We start from the raw sequence: 20816 nt of genomic DNA on the forward strand, positions 1-20816 counted from the left end.
CAGGAAGGCCAGCCTTAATGCACAAATAGTCATACAGTGTTAACCTCCCAGCCTCCACTATTTGCCTGTTCAATGAGAGACATGACAATCATGTCTCTCTCACACACTGCCCAGGAAGAAATTGCACTGAAAGGTGTCTGGTCCAGGGTACAGGTTCAATAGACATGACTTCCTTCTGAGCTGCACGTGGGGGACCTGTGAACTGAGCCTGTTCCTCCTGGACACTGAGTCACTGACAGCAGGTCTCCCGCCAGGGGTCGTGAAGGTTGAGCAGCCCCTGCATCGTGGTGGATCTGCTGTCCTGGGGGTGGAGGCTGGGATCTTCTCTGTGACCACTTCCTGGTCACTTCCCTTTCCTTCACTCTTATGCTGCTGAAGGTCAGCATGGGGGCCTCCCTGGCCACATGATTATCTTCTTTGGAAGCCAAGGTGCTTCTCAGAAAGGAGATTGCTTGAACCCACAGAGCATGGGAGTTTGGAGGGAGGGGCTGTGTCCCAAACTTACAGGTGAGGGACCCCACTAGGTGCACCTGCACTAGACATGGAGAGAGCTGTGGCCCCAGAGGGCTTGAGGGTCGTCACAGCTGATTTCTGTTCCAGCTCTGCCATGTACTGGCTGTTTGGACTTGGTACCCGCAAGCAGCAGTTTCTACGTCAGTCAAGTGAGTAAACTGAAGCTCCCTCTCCAGATAAAAGAAGAGGTAACACGTGGAAGACACCAGAACAGTTCCCCACAGTGGCACTGATCAACAGAGGTCGACAGTGTGCGCGCACACACACACACACACACACACGCCCCTCCCAAAGCCTGCTTAACTAGTCATTCAGGGCAAGCTCTCCAAGACTGGGTTTTGAATAATGAAAACATTTTGAGAGTGATAAATGCCTGGAGGCCAACAGTATTTCTCAGGAAGTGTAGTTGGTGCCCTGCCCCAGTGGTGTGTTGGGTGCCCCCTGGGAGAGTGTGTGGCTGGTCCTTGAAGAGGAAACACATGGAGCCTGTGGGCCGCACCTCTACTTCCCTCACCTGCCAGCCTCCTGACCTGGCACCAGTCAGGACACTGGTGGTCTGTGGATGCCCCTTCCTCTTCCCCCTTCCCCCTTCCCCACTCCGCTCTCCACTAGAAAACGGAGAGCCACACACGGAAGTGTTGTGTTCTGCTAACTGAGGGAGAGAGAGTTGAGTACCCTTGTCTTTCTGAAGGTTGATGTGTTTGTCAAAATCCAACTTCTCCCCTCCTCACAGATTAAATGACTCATTTCTCATTTGGATAAAAAGCTCTAATTTAGATTAAAAGTTCCTACATGGGTGTTTCTGTGAACAGTATTTGTCTTTAATCTAAACAGATCTTAACCGGTTAGAAAATTTTCTCCATTCTTCTGATTTATCTGCTTTTACATGCCAGCTTCAAGGAAGCAGACAATGGGCTCCAGGTTGGGGGGCCCATAAGCTAAAGAAGAGAAGCAGAGGGGGGATACGTGAAAGAGGAAACAGAGGGTTTTCAAAGGGCCAGGGCTTGATCATGTCTCTGCACCCCCAAAGCACTGAGCCATGTCCAGCACATGGCAGGCTGAATGAATGAATGAGTGAATGAATGGATGGAGAAAACAGGCGCAGAAGTGGGAAATTCAGGAAAGAATTTGTGTTTTCTTAGCTGGGTAAGATGGCCACTCAGGTCCCCTAATGCTCACATCCCACAGGGAAAACAGGCAGCTGTCTTACAGAAGAGGAGACTGAGCGGAGGGGCTGAGGGGCTGGGGGGCTTGCTCCGAGAAAATGGGAGGGACTGGGCACAGCCCAGACCCCCCAGCAACAGGCCCACCCCCGCCCCTCATGCAGCCGCTTACCTGGGCTTGAGTTGCTCACAGCCAGACCCCCAGCCATTCTTCCAGGTTGGACCAGCAGGGCCTCCTCTGGTGACCTCAGGACTGGACCCACAGCTGTCCCTGTAGGGGTGGCCCACGAACCCCTGCCCAGCAGATGAGGGCTGAGAGATGAGGTATTCTGGGAGACGCCCTGGGCCTCATCCCAGGGCAACAGGGTCTGCACTCCATGGACTCACTGCAGCGGGTCCCTGGTCCTGATTTTCACACCGCGACCAGCCCTCCTCAGTCAGGGCAGTGGGGCAGCTTCAGCCTTGCCTCCTATGCTCAGGGGCCGTTGTGACTGGCGTTGAATTGACCACCCCTGCTCTGCATGCAGCACAGCTGATGGCTGGTAAAAACAAAACACAGAAAACCAAAACTGAGGCAGAGAGAACAGAAAGGGAGACAGACAGATGGAGGAAGAGATGATTCCTTGAGAACGAGAGGGAAAGGGACAGGAAAAGATAGAGAATAAACAGAGATAGGGGACTTCCCTGGTGGTCCAGTGGTTGGGACCCTGCGCTTCCATTGCAGGGGGCACAGGTTCGATCCCTGGTTGGGGAACTAAGATCCCACACACCTCGCAGCACGGCTGAAAAGGAAAAAAAAAAAAGAATAAACAGCTATAAACATGGGGAAAGAAAGAATAAAACTGACTCCTGAAGAGAACAGCATGTGCCTGTGTATGTGAGCATGTGGGTGTCCATGTGTGGTGTGCGTACGTGTCTGCTGGTGCACACACAAGAGCCAGGGGTAGGGGGCATGTGTGGGAATAGTGCACATTCACAGATGCAGCCCTAAGCCTTGCCGCTGCAGGGGAGCATCAGTCAAATGGCCGCCATCATGGGCTTGGGCATCCATCACGTGGGCACTGCCAGTAAGGCAGTAAAGCTTGTTGAAATCTCTAGAAATTTCGAGGGGTTGGAGCCAGGGTGGGATGCTGCTTGGCCTTTTCTGCTCCCCTGAGTTCCCATAGACTCCAGCCACCCACTTGTCAGGGTCTGGGGGCTACAGACAAGCCAGTGTGGTACAGGCACTTTCCAAACTTGCTTGCAGTGAGGCAATGGGGACAGTCTTGGACATCTAAATGCACTTTAATGCACAGGTGCTGTCTGTAATTTGCCCCATGTTCATTTCCACGTTGACATTTTGAGAAAGGAATAGTATACCAATTTTACAGATGAGAGGATGAAACCTATGAGGTCAGTGTTTTAGTCCCTTGTGGCCACAAATTTATGGAATAAAAAAAATCTTTGTTAAAAAACCACATCAGTGGATGGACCTAGAGACCGTCATACTGAATGAAGTAAGTCAGACAAAGACAAATATCATATGATATCACTTATATGTGGAATCTAAAAAAAGGCTACAAATGAACTTATCTACAAAACAGAAACAGAGTTACAGATGTAGAAAATAAACTTATGGTTATGGGGGGTGGTAAGGGGGGGATAAATTAGAAGATTGGGATTGACATATACACACTACTATATATAAAATAGATAACTAATAAGGACCTACTGTATAGCACAGGGGACTCTACTCAGTACTCTGAAATGGCCTATATGGGAAAAGACTCTAAAAAGAGTGGATATATGTACATGTATAACTGATTCACTTTGCTGTACACCTGAAACTAACACAACATTGTAAATCAACTATACCCCAATAAAAAATTTTAAAAAAACACATCAGGAGAGGACCACTGTGAAAGGCGGGTTGTGTTAGAGGTTCTGAGAGGAAAGAGACACAGAGCAGAGGGGGCCTGGGCTCCTGAGGGGTGAAGATTTGGGACACTGGGGGCAGTAAGTAGGGGGTGAGGTGTCCTCTTTCACTTGCTCCAGGACAGGGGCAGTAGGTGTGGGCACTTGGGCTTCAGAGGACAGAGCTTGGGGCAACTCCCAGGAGGACAAGTAGCCCCAGTCTAGAAACCTCCATCACTGGGACTCATGACTGACCACAAGGCTTGTCCCTTCCACTCGTGTTCCTTGGGCAAGAGGCTGTAGGAAGAACTAGAACATTCATACAGGGGTAAAAAGGAAATAGCAAGGCAAGGATGCGCAGTCATATGTTCCTGTGATTTAACACACACCAAAGGAAAACAAACACCACAAAAGAGGAAACCAGGGACTTCCCTGGTGGCGCAGTGGTTAAGAATCCACCTGCCAATGCAGAGGACACGGGTTCAACCCCTGGCCCAGGAAGATCTCACATGCCGCAGAGCAACTAAGCCCATGTGTCACAACTACTGAGCCTGCGCTCTGGAGCCCGCAAGCCACAACTACTGAGCCTGAGTGCAACAACTACTGAAGCCTGTGCACCTAGAGCCTGTGCTCTGCAGCAAGAGAAGCTAATGCACCGAGAAGCCCACACACCACAATGAAGAGTAGCCCCCGTTCTCCGCAACTAGAGAAAGCCCACGCACAGCAACAAAGACCCAATGAAACCAAAAATATTTTTTTAATTTTTAAATTAAAAAAAAAAGAGGAAACCAATGCATCCCGTGGAAATCAACATTCAAGGACTTAGAGTTAACTGAGTAAAGAGAGAAGACTTTAGAAAAAGTATAATTAATATCCACAGAGAGATATGACTGAATAGGAAGCCAGAAAAATATTCAGTGACAAATTTGAAGGCATCCAGATTGTAAAGGAAGAAGTAAAACTATTTCTATTTGCAGATAACACACTCTACACAGGATGTAGAAAACTTTGAAGGAATACACACACACACACACACGAACACACATGCACACAGCTGTTAGAGCTAATAAATGAGTTCAGCAAGGTTGCAGGGTATACAAGATCAGTAAACAATCACTCATATCTTTATATAACAGCAGTGAACAATCAGAAAATAGAATTAAGGAAACAATTCTGGGGGCTTCCCTGGTGGTGCAGTGGTTAAGAATCCGCCTGCCAATGCAGAGGACACGGGTTCAACCCCTGTTCTGGGAAGATCCCACATGCCGTGGAGTGACTAAGCCCGTGAGCCACAACTACTGAGCCCATGTGCCACAACTACTGAAGCCCACAAGCCTAGAGCCCGTGCTCCACAACAAGAGAAGCCACTACAGTGAGAAGCCTGCATACCACAACGTAGAATAGCCCCCACCCGGTGCAAATAGAGAAGGCCCACGCGCAGCAATGAGGACCCAATACGGCCAAAAATAAATAATAAAATAAATAAATTTATTTAAAAAAACAAAACAAAACAATTTTGTGTTAGTTTGCTAGAGCTGCCATAACAACATGCCACAAAATAGGTGGCTTAAATGGAAATATTTTTGTCTCACAGTTCTGGAGGCTAGAAGTCTAAGACAAAGGTGTTAGCAAGTTTGGTTTCTTTTGAGGGCTGTGAGGGAAGGGTCTCTTCCAGGCCTCTCTCCTAGCTTCTGGTAGTTTCTCCGCTTGTCACAGCATAGCTCCAGTCTTTACATGGCATCCTCTCTATGTGCATGTCTATGTCCAAATTTCCCCTTCTTATAAGGACACAGACATACTGGATTAGGGGCCCACCCTAAAGACTTCAGTTTAACTTGATTACCTCTGTAAATACCCTAACTCCAAATAAGGTCACATTCTGAGCTACTGGGGGGTTAGACCTTCAACATATGGATTTTGAAGGGATATAATTCAACCCATAACAAATTCCATTTACAATTGCATCAAAAAAAATAAAATAGGGCCTCCCTGGTGGCGCAGTGGTTAAGAGTCCGCCTGCCGATGCAGGGGATACGGGTTCGTGCCCCGGTCTGGGAGGATCCCATATGCCGCGGAGCGGCTGGGCCCGTGAGCCATGGCCGCTGGGCCTGCGCATCCGGAGCCTGTGCTCCGCAACGGGAGAGGCCACAACAGTGAGAGGCCCACATACCGCAAAAAGAAAAAAAATAATAAAAAATAAATAAAAATAAAAATAAAATAAAATATTTATGAATAAATTTAACAAAGACTTATATACTGAAAATTATAAACATAATTGGAAGAAATTAAAGAAGACAAATAAATGGAAAGGCATCCCATGTTCATGATGGGAAGACATAATATTGTTAAGATGGCGATACTCCCCAAATAAATCTACAGATTCAAAGCAATCCTTACCAAAATCCCAGGTGTATTCTGTGAAGAAATTCACAAGCTGACCCCAAAATTCACATGCAAATTCAAGGAAACCAGCATAGCTAAAACAACCTTAAAAAAGAACAGAGTTGGAGGACTTACACTTCCTGGTTTCAAAACTTACCACCAAGCTACTATAAACAAGACTGTGTTACTAGCATAAGGATATATGCAGAGAGATCAACGAAATAGAATTGAGAGCCCAAAACTAAACTTTCACATTTATGAGCAATTGATTTTGAAAAGGTTGCCAAGACAATTCAATGGAGGAAAGAATCATCTTTTCAACAAATGGTATTGGGACAACTGAACATTTACATGCAAGAGAATGGAGTTAGACCCTACCTCACACCATGTATCAAAATTAACTGAAAATAGATCTAAAACTTCAATGTAAGAGCGATATTTATATAGCTCTTAGAAGCAAACGGGTATAAATCATCATGACTTTGGATTAAACAATGGTTTCTTAGATATGACACCTAAAGCACAAGCAACCAAAGATAAATAGATAAATTAGACTCTGTCAACATTAAAAACTTTTATATTTCAAAAGACATGATTAAGAAAATTAAAAGTCAAGCCAGAAACTGGGAGAAAATATTTGTAATGTAAATATCTGTTAAAAGACTTGTATCCAGAATACGTAAAGATCTCATACAAAGTAGCAAAAAAAATTTTTTTAACTAATTTTTAAATAGGCGAAGGATCTGAAGACATACTTCACCAAAGAATGTGTAGGAATCGTTAGTAAGTGAATGAAAAGATGTTCAACATCATTAGTCATTTAGGGGTATGCAAATCAAAACCACAATGAGACATCATTTGCCAGCCACCAGCATAGCTATAATAAAAAAGACCGTCCTTACAAGCTTTTGGTGAGAATGTGGGGAAACTGGAACACTTATACATCATTGCTAATGAAACGTAAATGATGCAACTACTTTGGAAAAACACTTATTTTCTAAAAAAGGTAAACATAAATTTACCATATGATCCAAGCAATTCCACTCCTATGTATGCACCTAAGATAAATGAAAATTTATCTCCACACAAAGATGTGTATGCACATGTTTATAGTAGCATTATTCATAATAGCCAAATCGTCCATCAACTGGTGAATTGGTAAACAAAATTAGTGTATCCATACAAAGAAATACTATTTGGCAATAAAAAGTAATGAAGTACAGATACAAGCTACAACAAAGATGAAGCTTGGGGCTTCCCTGGTGGCGCAGTGGTTGAGAGTCCGCCTGCCGATGCAGGGGACACGGGTTCGTGCCCCGGTCCGGGAAGATCCCACATGCCGCGGAGCGGCTGGGCCTGTGAACCATGGCCACTGAGCCTGCACGTCCGGAGCCTGTGCTCTGCAACGGGAGAGGCCACAACAGTGAGAGGCCCACATACCGCAAAGATGAAGCTTGAAAACATTATGCTAAGTGAAAGAAACCAAAAGAAAAAGACCACATATTGTATGACTCAGTTCGTATTAAATGCCCAGAAAAGGCAAATCTATAGACAGAAAGTATATCAGTGATTGCCTAGGGCTGGGAGTAGAAATAGGGATTTACTGCAGATGGATATAAAGGATCTTTTTGGGGTGATGGAAATGTTCAGAATTGGATTGTCATAATAGCTATACAACTCTGTAAATTTACTAAAAAATCATTCACACAAGATGAGTGAATTTTATGGTACATAAATTATAACTCAGTAAAGCTCTTAACCACACACACACACACACACACAAATTGTTAGAGAAAATAAATGATTCAGCAAAGTTATAGGATATGAAATCAGTACACAAAAATCAGTTCTATTTCTGTATGTTCACAATAAACACACTGAAAGATAAAATTTAATTGATTTGTGATAGCATCAAAAAGAGTAAAATTCTTAGGAATAATTTTTATTTATTATTTTATTTTATTGAAGTGTAATTGATTTACTGATACAATGTCATGTTAGTTTCAGTGTACAGCACAGTGATTCAGCTATAATTTTTTTGTCAGATTCTTTTCCCTTATGGGTTTTTACAAAATATTGAGTATAGTTCCCTGTGCTCTACAGTAGGTCCTCGTTGGAATAATTTTAACCAAGGAGCCTAAAGATTTATACACTAAAAACTGCAAAACATTGCTGAAATAAAGAAGACATAAATAAATGAAAAGGTAACACATGTTCATTGATCGGAAGACTTAATATTGTTAAGATGACAATAATATCCAAAACAATCTACAGATGAGTGCAATCTCTATCAAATCCCAATGGTATTTTTTACAGAAAAAAAAATCCTAAAATTTATATGGAATATCAAGGGACCCCAGAACAATCTTGAAAAAGAAGAATAAAGCTAGAGGTCTCACAGTTTCTGATTTCAAGATATATTACAAAGCTACAGTGATCAAAACAGTACAGTGTTGGCCTAAAGACAGACATTTAGACAAATGTAATAGAATAGAGAGCCTAGAAATAAACCCTCACATATGATCAAATGATTTTTGACAAGGTGCCAAGATCATTCAATGGGGAGAGGATAATCTTTTCAACAAAAGGTGCTAGAAAAACTGGATATTTACATGTTAACAAATAAAGTTGGAGTTTCCCTAAGCCATATTAAAAAAAAAATAACTCAACATGGATCAGAGACCCAAAAATAAGAGCTGAAACTATAAAACTCTTAGAAGAAAACATAAGTGAAATCTTCATTGCATTGGATTTGGCAATTATTTTTTAGATTAGACACCAAAAGCACAGATATTGGAACGCTCATAGATTGCTGGTGGGAATGTTAAAATGGTGCAGCTGCTGTGGAAAACAGTTTGGCAGTTCCTCAAAAAGCTAAATATGGAATTACTATGACTCAACACTTCTACTCCTAGTTATATACCCCAAAGGAACTGAAAAGCAAGGACGGGAACAGATATTTATATCCCAGTGTTCATAGCATTATTCACAGTAGCCAAGAGGTGAAAATAACCCAAGCATCCACTAAATGAATGGATAAACAAAGTGTATTACATACATACATGAAATAGCATTCATACAAAGAAATGAAGTTCTGATACATACTGCAACATGTTTGAACCTTGAAAATAAGGTGAAATAAATGAGACACAAAAGTGCAAATATTGTATGATTCCACTATATGAGGTGTCCAGAATAAGCAAATTCTTAGAGACTGAAAATAGATTAAAGATTACCAGGGGCTGGGGAGAAGATGGGGAGTTTCTGTTTAACGGATACAGAGTTTCTGTTTGGGTTGATGAAAATATCTTGGGAATAGATAGTGGTGAATGTTGTACAGCATTGTGAATGCCATTAATGCCACTGAACTGTATACTTTAAAATGGTTAAAATGGCAAATTTTGTTATATATTTTTACCACAGTTTTTAAAAAATTCATAATGTAATAGATTAAAAACCACTGAATTGTACACTTTAAATGTGTGAACTCTGTGGAATGTGAATTATATCTCAATAAAGCTATTTTTTATTTTTAATTTATTTTAATTTAAATTTTTATTATTATTATTTTTTGGCATCCCCACATGGCTTGCAGGATCTTAGTTCCCCAACCAAGGACTGAACCTGGGCCATGGCAGTGAAAGCACCGAGTCCTAAGCACTGGACGGCCAGGCAACTCCCAATAAAGCTATTTTTTTTAACTGATGGAAACATCAGAAGGTATTAAAATAGCTCTCTTATAGTAGGAGATATACATATATCTCCTAAGAAATAAAGTAAGAAGTAAATAAATAAAATGGAAAATGATAGATCAATTTTTTAAATTTCATTAAAATCCTTCTATCAACAATAGAATTGGGGCTTCCCTGGTGGTGCAGTGGTTGGGAATCCGCCTGCCAATGCAGGGGACATGGGTTTGAGCCCTGGTCCGGGAAGATCCCACATGCCGCGGAGCAACTAAGCCAGTGCACCACAACTACTGAGCCTGCGCTCTAGAGCCCATGAGCCACAACTACTGAGCCCACATGCCACACCTACTGAAGCCCGCGTGCCTAGAGCCCATGCTCCACAACAAGAGAAGCCACCCCAATGAGAAGCTTGCGCACTGCAATGAAGAGTGGCCCTCACTCTCCACAACCAGGTAAAAAGCCCGCGCGCAGCAACGAAGACCCAATGCAGCCAAAATTAAAATTTTTAAAAAAAATTTTTTAATTAAAAAAAATAGAATTAATCTTTAAAAAGGGACAAAATTTTCCTGAGATGTAAACTCCTAAGTAGCTCTAAATTGAGTCTAAAAAGTATAATTCATATAGCCATATTCACTGACTTCAAAGTAATTAGGTTAGAAACTAGTGATTCCCCCAAATTACATAACACACTTAAAGTTACTCTTGGATTTAAAAGAACACCATGACAGAAATTCCCAACATCACAACAGAAATTGATGACAACCAAGAAATGGATGACGGAATACTCCACTTTTTAAACTTGTGAATATTTTTCAAAGCAGTATCCTGAGAAAATTTAGAACCTTAAATGCATTAATTAGAGAAAAGGAAGATTATAAATAAAGGAACTACTATCTTAGTTCAAAAGCAGGAATGCCAGCATTAAAACAAACCCAAGAAAGTTGAATTGTGATTGATAAAGAAGATGAAGATAATAAAATAGAAATCAAACCTACAGTAGGAAAAAATTCACACTGTTAATCCATAAAACCCAAAGCGGGCTCTCAGAATTAGCAATGCTGAATTTGCACAAATGCTGGGAGGCTCAGTGCCGTCACGTGCATGTTTACAACATGGGTACTGCAACCTGATGACACCGACGAGTAGAAAACACAGACAAGATCAGGAAAAAAGAAGGAAGATCAAGGAAATTAAATAAATCATAGTAGGCCAATATCTACGATAAAGGGTTTGAAATCAGAGACATCATGGAGAAATTTACAGGAAATATGAATCATCACAATGGGTGTGAACACGCTAATAAACTAATAACTGCAAGGGAAGAAATGGACAAAAAAGTACAAGGTTTACCCTAAACTTCAGTGTCATTTTTTTCAGACAATGTGATTTTCTACCTAGAAAACTGAGCTAACAAACTATAAGAATAATTAGGACAAATTCCATTAGATGGCGAGAACTGCCTGTCTACACCAAGTCCCCCTATCTACCAGCAATGAATTATAACATATAAAGAAAAATGTCGTTCATAATAGCAACACTGTTACAACACAGCCAGGGGTAAACCAAAAAAAAAAAAACGTGCAGGACCCATATGAGAAAATGATAAAGTGTCATGTCTATAATTTTTAAATTAAAATTTGCATGAATAAAGAGATAAACTGGAGAAAATGTGTAAGAATAGTCAAGACTGTTAGGAAAAAGGAAAGTAGTGAAGTAGAAATTCTCTGTGACACATAAAAATATATAATAAACCATTATAATTGAAGGAATATGTAAGAATAAACATATAGAATATCAGATATTCACTTTGAAAGAGGATAGTTTCCTGAAACTGGCCTACACGTTGAGGAATTTACTATATAAACTAGAAGAGTGTAAAATATAGATTTTGAATAGTAGATTATTCAAAAAATGGTACTGGATTGACTAACTATACATTTATAATATAATGAAGGTAGACAGCTACCTCACAATACTAAAACAAATACAGATGATTTATCCCAACAAAATTATAAAAATCATTTGAAGAAAATATTTTAAAATATATTTATAAGTGAAGAAAATATGAAAGAATATATATTGAGTTAGGAAAGTCATTCTTAAGACACAAATTACAATATCTATAAAATAAATTTACATTAATAATAGTATACTGTGCAACCTCAAGATACGAGATACATTTTTCACTCAACAGTTTGGAAAACTGGATACTATTTAGAACTGATGGGAGTGTAAATAGGAACAGCATTTTTGGGGACAATTTAACCACATCTACTAAAATTAAAGGGTGCAATCCCTTAGACCAAAACAATTTCACTTCCTACACATATGCATAAGCTGGCTAAACAAGGATGTTTGTTTAGCCTTGTTTATAGCAGCGACACAAATATATAAAATAAACAACCAAATGTCTATCAACATGGAAAAGGGTAAATAAATTATCACTATTCAGCAGTTTATAGATGAGGTCACCCTATATTCATTTAATATGGGAAGTTCTCACAAGATTTCTTGTTAAGTGGAGACAGCATGCTGAAAAAGCATGAATACATAGAATATCGTTTATGTTAACTATTTGTATTAACTCACTGATGAAACCCAAATTATGCAAAAGCAGATTAAGCAAATTAATTTTTTTTTTTTTGGCCGTGCCACGCAGCATGCATGATCCTAGTTCCCCCGACCAGGGATCTAACCCATGCCCCTTGCAGTGGAAGCCCAGAGTCTTAAGCACTGACAGGCAGGGAAGTCCCTACAACAGTTATGATGTCATCTTTGGGGAGGACCTTTGGCATGGTGGCAGGGAGCAGGTGGCCATGTGGGAGGATTTCTGATGCATCTGTAAGTTTCATTTTTCTAAATAACAGAACATGTACATGTATTATTTGTGCAACTAGAATATAATTAAATATAAACATAAAAGATTTGTTTCGGTTGGAGGCAAAGAACATGTGAAAGCACCTGCCAGGTCTTGGTGAGGCATAACATGGACTCCTGGGCTGCTTTCTCAGTCACAAAGCTTCCCGGGGGCAGAAAGAAGAGAAAAGAACTCAAGTCTCTGCCCAGTCGTGGGAGATACCTTGTCCCCAAGGTAGAGGATGAGTGAGTGTGTGTGTGAGAGAGAGAGCTGTTGATGGTCACGTTCTGACTCTGAGACATCAATGTCCAGGTTTTTCCACACGAGGCTGTCCTCTGTGCCAGCAGGAGCCTGCATCATGTGCATTTCTGAACACAACACCCCATTAGCATTTTCTGGATACGCCACTGATCACTATTTTACAAGGTTTGGTGCTGGCACTTTCTAGATCTTACCAGAAGGCATCAGCAGAACATTTCAGACACCATCCAGGACTCTCGTTCCTTCCACCCAAGGGTGCTTCAATGAGTTGTTGACAGAAACATTGAGGGGGTGAGGTCATCCAGTCAAGCTACCAGGAGGGACATGTGCAGGAAGTGATATTAAGCTCAGGGCTGCCACCTAGTTAACAGAAGGTTAAAACTCTTGATGGAGAGATATGACCTGATTTCTGAAAAGTTGAGGTGTACAAGTATACATTTCTGAACTGATTAAATGCACTATTTCTCTCCCATCAACTCCATACACCCAGTGAAGTCATTAGTCTGTAGGAAATCTAGGGGAGGCGGGAAAGGGCAGGGCAGTCTTCTTGTCGTCCAACACCCATCAGATAAGGTCGATGCAGCTCCAGTCCAAGTTCACAGATGCTCAGAGAGTTTAAGTCAATTCTTCGGGGTCACATAGTCAATAAATGGCAGTCAGGACTTGAACTCATTGCCTGTGGCTCTGAATCCACTGCTTACTCTATTCTGCTACATGTCCACGGGAGCCTTCTGGAGGAGGGGGCTTGGTTTGGGGCTGGTCCTTGACCATGCAGCATGTTCTGGCCCCTGTGAACACCTGAGGAGGTCCAGCACGGCTCTCCTTGTTCATAGGACGAGACACTGTTGGCGCCAGGAGGGGGTTGGCCATGATATGCTTGGTTTCTGTTTCAGCACTGAACAGCTGGTGACCTTGCTCTTGACCTTCCTCTCCTTGGGCGAGAGTTCTGGAAAGAGCATGTTGGACTCTAGGGTCTCCGAAAGCCCTCCTAGCTCTGGAGCTCTACAACTGGGTGATCTCCAGAAAGAAAACTGTGAGACTGTGAAGCCTCTTTTCTTTGCAGATGGGCTCAAGGAGCCTAGCGGTAGCATCTGGACCAAGGACTCTGGGCCTCGTCCTGCCCGAGGACTCAGACTTGGTGGGCAGTGAAAGACTGCGTTGCCCAAGTTTATTGAACTGGACTCCGCCTATCAGGGAAAGGGGTTCCACAGTCCTCTGGGTCCAGGGAATACCTGTGAGCAAAAGCCTTTGGCCATAGATTGCTAAGCCAAACTTCTGAGAGCCCAGGATCATGGAGGGAAAAACTAGGAATGGGGAAAGCAGGGTCCTTGTCAACCAGGACCGGCAAGTCCTCCCTTGATTCTGGAGAAAGTCACAGAAGGGAAATTCGGATGGAATTCTGCTGAGCAGAGGGGCTGCTCCCAGCGGGCGAGGCTGATCTACCTGTGGGTCACCCCAGTCCCCACCCATTCCCACCTAGAGGCAGTCCTGCCCACCTCCTAAGGGCAACCCTGCCCCCTCCCGACCAGTCTGACTGGACTCTAAGAGAACTCCACCTGCCTCTCCCTAAATACTGTGTGTCCCTCCACCCACCTGGGTTAGAGTTGGGATTCCCTATGGAATTCCCCAGGTCACTCTGGCTCCAAACTGGTGCTGGAACACAGCACCCCAGGGCTCACCACAGAGAATTCCAGACCTCCCCTGAGTCGCTGCTCACCTGGCCCCAGAGCCTCCATTTCTATCTGTAAAACAAGTCACTTCTACCTTCTTCACAGGGTTCCATGGAGGGAACTAAAGGCGTTATCATCAGTGAAGCATCAGCCCAGTGGGTGGGTCCGTTGTGTTTGGCATGATTTGTTCTAAATGTCTGATGTCCCTCGTACAGCCCCTCCCTGTTAGGATCACGCTTCCCATCCATTGACTGGCAGGCTTGGCAACTGACATGTTTTGGCCCAAGAAATCTGAGCAGAAGTACCATGTGCCTCTTCCAAGCGGAACATAAGGGGCCATCGTGTTGTTCTCCCATTGCTCTTTTCTCTCGTCTGGGAGACTAGTAGGTCCCAGGTACTGGCTGCTTCTGAATCCTGAGGCCCTAACTGAGCAGAGCTGAGGCCAGCTTCCATTGGACTATAGAGGTGGGCAAGAAATAATCATTTGCTGTCAGACAGCACTGAGATTTGGGATCATTTGTTTCACCAACACCTCTTAGCCCACGCTGACTGATATAAGCAGAGAGAACCAGTGGTATAGGTTGGTTCCTTACCATCTCCCCTTTAAGGATGAGGCATCCATCATGCTTAGTATAATGAATTAGGAAGAACAATGCTCCAAGTTTCAGAGGCATAGCAGGGGGGTAAGGACAGTGGCTGGGAGTGGCCCTGCTAGGCGTGATGGAGTAGGGGAAGGGCATGGGCAGGTGGAGGCCCTTGTATGTTATGGGTTGAAGACCTAGAGGGACCAGGTGATGTTGCAACCTTTGCTGTGGCTCAATGACAAAAATAGTATTATTACTTATCTTCCAAGTCTTTCAGTAATAATGAAATTTCGTGAGTGCCTTATTTGGGATAGGGTGTCACATATCCGTTTTAGATATTTGGGTAGAAGCCAAGCCAGGTGTCCCAGGGTGTTAGCACAGGCCGAAGGCTTAAGGCAGGTCTCCGGGCCAGGTAGCGTAGGCGGGATGGCAGAGACCCAGGAGATCAGAGACTGGAGGCAGAGTGCAGGTGCACTGGTTGGGGTGCGTGGGGTCGCCTGGATATAGGGCAGAGCCATATGCAGACGACCTCTGTCCTTGTCCGCAGCCCAGGGCTCTCCGCACGAGGGAGACTGTCACATGGTCAGAGATTGTCAGGACTGGGACTGCTGCCAAAGCCTGCTTCTGTTTGTCTAGCATTAATGAGAATACTATCTCCAAGAAGGGTCGCTCTCCTTGGAGGCGCGGGATGATCGCGGGAGACGTTTATCTCGGTAAATAAGAAGCCCAGCCACAGAGATCTCAGTGGAAGGAGCACAGATTTCTGCTCCTTGTTAATTTCATGGTTGACTTAACTGTTCTTAAGCGATTATAGCGCTGGTGATGATGGGCTTGAAATGCTTTTACTTTTTTTTTCCCAGCCAGTTCTCTTTCTTTGTCCCAAAAGATTCAGACTCTCGATTTGAAGCACAAATTCATTGTCATAAGGTTTCCTGGGCACCACTGTTTGTGGGAACATATTTATTTTGCCTCTCATAGGAGGAAGAACACTGAAGAGAGGAGGAGGAGGATGAAGACGATGAGTACCCGCATTCACAAGCAGTCCTTATGGCCAGGCTGGGCTGCGTGCCTGTGTCCCATGCATCGTTTCTTTGAATTTTCTCAACAGCTCACGAGGCAGCACGGCCACTGGAGTATGAGCCCCATGGGGCTTGTTTTATCACTGCATCCAATCATCTAAAGCAGGTCTGGCACATAGTAGGAGCTCAATAAATATTTGGTTTTTTAAAAAGGGATATCATTATCATCCACATCTTTAAAATAACATAATGGGGACTTCCCTGGTGGCGCAGTGGTTAAGAATCCGCCTGCCAGTGCAGGGGACACAGGTTCGATCCCTGGTCTGGGAAGATCCCACATGCCGCGGAGCAACTAAGCCCATGCGCCACAACTGCTGAGCCTGTGAGCCACAACTACTGGGCCCATGTGCCACAACTACTGAAGCTCACGTGCTTAGAGCCCATGCTCCACAAGAGAAGCCACTGCAATGAGAAGCCCAGGCACCGCAATGAAGAGTAGCCCCTGCTCGCCGCAACTAGAGAAAGACCCTGCGCAGCAATGAAGGCCCAACGCAGCCAAAAATAAATAAATAAATAAAAATAACATAACGGAGGCTGAGGAGATTAAGAGACTTGCCCAAACCCACAAGGCTCGTAGGTGGCAGAACTGGAACTCAGATCTCTGGGACCCAAAAGGTTTCAATCTGCCTTCGGTGAGTATGGACCATTCAGCCTCTTCTCAATGGTCACGATAGACACAGGAGTGGTGTTAGAGAAAAGCCATTTTAGAAAGATACAGGAGGAACTTATCAACAGGATGGACTACATATTTTTAATGGATTGTGATCTAGGTTGCACATTAATGTGGGAACTCTTGCAGCAGTATTTTCCAAAGGTGGCCACATATGCTCTTTTTACAGTGTTACATGGACTTGCCTCTATCAAAAGATGGGGCTCGAGTCCCCTCCCCTGAACCTGGGTAGACCTCAATAACTGCCTCAACCAAAAGCATGTGATTTCCAAGCTCAGTCATACACATGAACACATACACATACACAGCCTTGTCCTGGACCTCTCTTGGGACATGAGCCTTGGATATCTGAGCTGACAGGTGAGAAGTCTTGTCCCCCATGCTGGGGAGGCCACATGGAGAGGCCATCATGAGACAGAGATGCCCGAGAATGCCCAGTGTCCCAACCCCCGGCTGTTTGCCTCTCCCCACCATCAACTGCCAGACATAGATGTGAGGGAGGGATGAAACCATCAGGTGAGTCCAGCCTTGGCCTTTAAGCTACCCCAGTTGATGCAGAGTGGAGAGAGATGAGAAGTCTCCACCAAACCTGCCCAAATTGCAGCTTTGTGAGCCATGTAAACATTGTTGTGTGTTCTCATGCTCTCGGTGGAAGTGGTGGCCTGGAAGCAGGAAAAGGGGGTGTGGATGGTGCAGCGCTTCATGTCCTGCTATGCTCTGCCCACTAGTGCTGCAGTCTGAAGAGTCCCAGCCTCAGTGGGACCCCTGGGCCACTGGATTTAGCACTGCACCCCCCTACCTGTCTGCAATGATACTGTGCTACTCTGCCCCTCTGACACAATGGGTAAGCCCACTGCCTCGGGGCCACTGCTTCAGCAAGGATGCCTTCTCACCCCTACAGCATCACTTTCCATCTCAAATGGATCATTAATATCTATCTCAAACACATTTTTATTAACCCTACCCTTAAAAAAAATACTCTCTTGACTCTATTATTTCTCGCGTCTCTTCTTTGCTCCCATTTTTAGCAAAACATTCTCAGAAATGCGTCTATGTTCACATTCTATACTCACTCCCATCCTATCACTCTTGAACCCATTCCAATTAGTTTCATCCAGCAAAACTGGTCTTGTAAGGTCTCAGTGACTGCACCTGTCCCCCAATGGCCAGATCCAAGGAGTAACCCTTAGTTCCCAGAGGAGTTAAACTGTCATTGGCATTTGCATGGGCCTTGCCCTACTTCTGGACCCACCTGCTTCGCCTGTCCCAGGACATACCCCCTGGTTTCCTCTCCTCCTCAACCTCCTTTTCTGGTCCCCTCTCATCCCTCCAACTTCTGTACTGGTGAGCCCGTGGCTCAGTGCCTGGGCTCCAATCTCTCCTCTCTCTTCTGGCATTACAAACACCATGTGGGTGCTGACAGGTCTCGAACCCACCTGTCCAGCCTGGGCATTGCTATCTGGAATCAGAATCCCAGCCTCCTATGGCTAATGGCCTGCTTGATCACTTTACATGAAGTCTAAGAGACATCTCAAACTTTACAAGCTCACATCCAAATTTCTGATCTTCTCCCCCCAAAGTGCTCCTCCTCAGTTGCTCAATTAAAGGCAACACCATCCTTCTGGATCCTCTGGCCAAAAATTATGGAGTTAACCTGGACTGTTCTATTTTTCTCAAACCCAACTCCCAATACATCAGCAAATCCTTTTGGCTTGACTGTGCAAATATACTCTGCATCCCCTCCATGGCCACCACCCTGGTCCAAACCCCCAGCATCTATCAAAGGATTATTAGAGCAGACTCCTACAGGGTGTCTCTGGTCTGCCTTCTGGAGTTCTACCATCTATGCTTCAAAAAGCACTAGAATGACCCTACTAAAAGGTCAGCTGGGCCCTACCTCACTAGGAGTGCTTGCCACACCCATGCGATGACCCTCTGACCCCAGGCCTCTCCTGCCCCAAGCTCACTTTGCACCATCCGCATGGCCTCCCAGCTGTTCCTCAAACACTGCAGCTGTGATCCCACCTTGGGGTGCATGTGTGCTCTCCATCTGGAACATCTTTCCCCCAGGTGTCACAATGGCTTGCCCCACACTTGCTTTAAAACTGTGCTCATGGGCTTCCCTGGTGGCGCAGTGTTTAAAAGTCTGCCTGCCGATGCAGGGGACACAGGTTCGAGCCCTGGTCCAGGAAGATCCCACATACCGCGGAGCAACTGGGTCCATGTGCCACAACTGCTGGCCCTGCGCTCCGGAGCCCGCGAGCCACAACTACTGAACCCGCGTGCCTGGAGCCCGTGCTCCGCAACAGGAGAGGCCACGACAATGAGAAGCCCGCGCACCACAACGAAGAGTGGCCCCCACTCACTGCGGCTAGAAAGGCCCTCACACAGCAACAAAGACCCAACGCAGCCAAAAATAAAAACAAATAAATAAATAAATTTACTAAAAAAAAAAAACCTTGCTCAGGTGTCAGCTCTTTTTTTTCTTTTTTTTTTTTAAACGCCACATTTGTTTATTTATTTATTTATTTTTGGCTATGTTGGGTCTTCGTTTCTGTGCGAGGGCTTTCTCTAGTTGTGGCAAGCGGGGGCCGCTCTTCATCGCGGTGCGCGGGCCTCTCACTATCACGGCCTCTCTTGTTGCGGAGCACAGTCTCCAGACGCGCAGGCTCAGTAGTTGTGGCTCACGGGCCTAGTTGCTCCGCGGCATGTGGGATCCTCCCAGACCAGGGCTCGAACCTGTGTCCCCTGCCCTAGCAGGCAGACTCTCAACCACTGCGCCACCAGGGAAGCCCAGGTGTCAGCTCTAAGTGAAGACTTCTTGGACCAGCTTCTTTTTTGGCTGTGTTGAGTCTTCATTGCTGTGCGTAGGCTTTCTCTAGTTGCAGCGAGCAGAGGCTTCTCTTCATTGCAGTGCATGGGCTTCTCATTGCGGTGACTTCTCTTGTTGCAGAGCACGGGCTCTAGGCACATGGGCTTTAGTAGTTGTGGCATGCAGGCTCAGCAGTTGTGGTGCTCGGGCTTAGTTGCTCCACGGCATGTGGGATCTTCCTGGACCAGGGCTCAAACCCATGTCCCCTGCATTGGCAGGAGGATTCTTAACCACTGCACCACCAGGGAAGCCCCCATAATCCTTTTTTTAAATGTATGTGTACATTTACCATTTTATTTATTGCATCGACACACACACACACACACACACACACACACCAGAATGTAGGTGCTACCAGGGCAGGGATTTTTTATTTGGTTCACTGCTGTCTTCCACGCATCTAGAATAGTGCCTGGATATAGGAGGTGTTCAATAAGTATTGCTGAAAGAATTTGCTATGGTTCTCTAGGGTGGTACTCTTCTTTGAACAACTGCATCATTATTATTTTTGCATCAGGGCTATCTATATTTGCTCACTAGTGGGATTTGAGTTGGGTTCTTACAGATACTCACTATGCTGATGTGAAACCCAGTTATCCCTACACATGACAGTCTTTGTTTTCCTACAAATGAGAATTTTCTTCTCCTAATTGCAGGAGAATAATTCCTACAACTCAACAACAACAAAAGACAAATAACTCAATAAAAAATGGGCAAAGAGGGCCTCCCTGGTGGCGCAAGTGGTTGGGAGTCCGCCTGCCGATGCAGGGGATACGGGTTCGTGCCCCGGTCTGGGAGGATCCCATATGCCGCGGAGCGGCTGGGCCCGTGAGCCATGGCCGCTGAGCCTGCGCGTCCGGAGCCTGCGCGTCCGGAGCCTGTGCTCCGCAACAGGGGAGGCCACAACAGTGAGAGGCCCGCATACCGCAAAAAAAAATAAAAATAAAAAAAAATAAAAATGGGCAAAGAAATTGAAAAGACATTTCTCCAAAGAAAATCACAAATGGTCAAGAAGCACATAAAAGATGCTCAACATCATTAATCATGAGAAATGCAAATAAAAACCAAAATGAGATACCACATCACACCTACTACAAGGGCTATAATTTTTAGGTTGTTTCCAGCTCCGGGCTATTGTGAATAGAGCTGCAATGAACATTTTGGTACATGTCTCTTTTTGAAT

This window comes from Mesoplodon densirostris, chromosome 1, assembly GCF_025265405.1.
Source record: "Mesoplodon densirostris isolate mMesDen1 chromosome 1, mMesDen1 primary haplotype, whole genome shotgun sequence".
In the NCBI taxonomy this organism is placed as follows: Eukaryota; Metazoa; Chordata; class Mammalia; order Artiodactyla; family Ziphiidae; genus Mesoplodon; species Mesoplodon densirostris.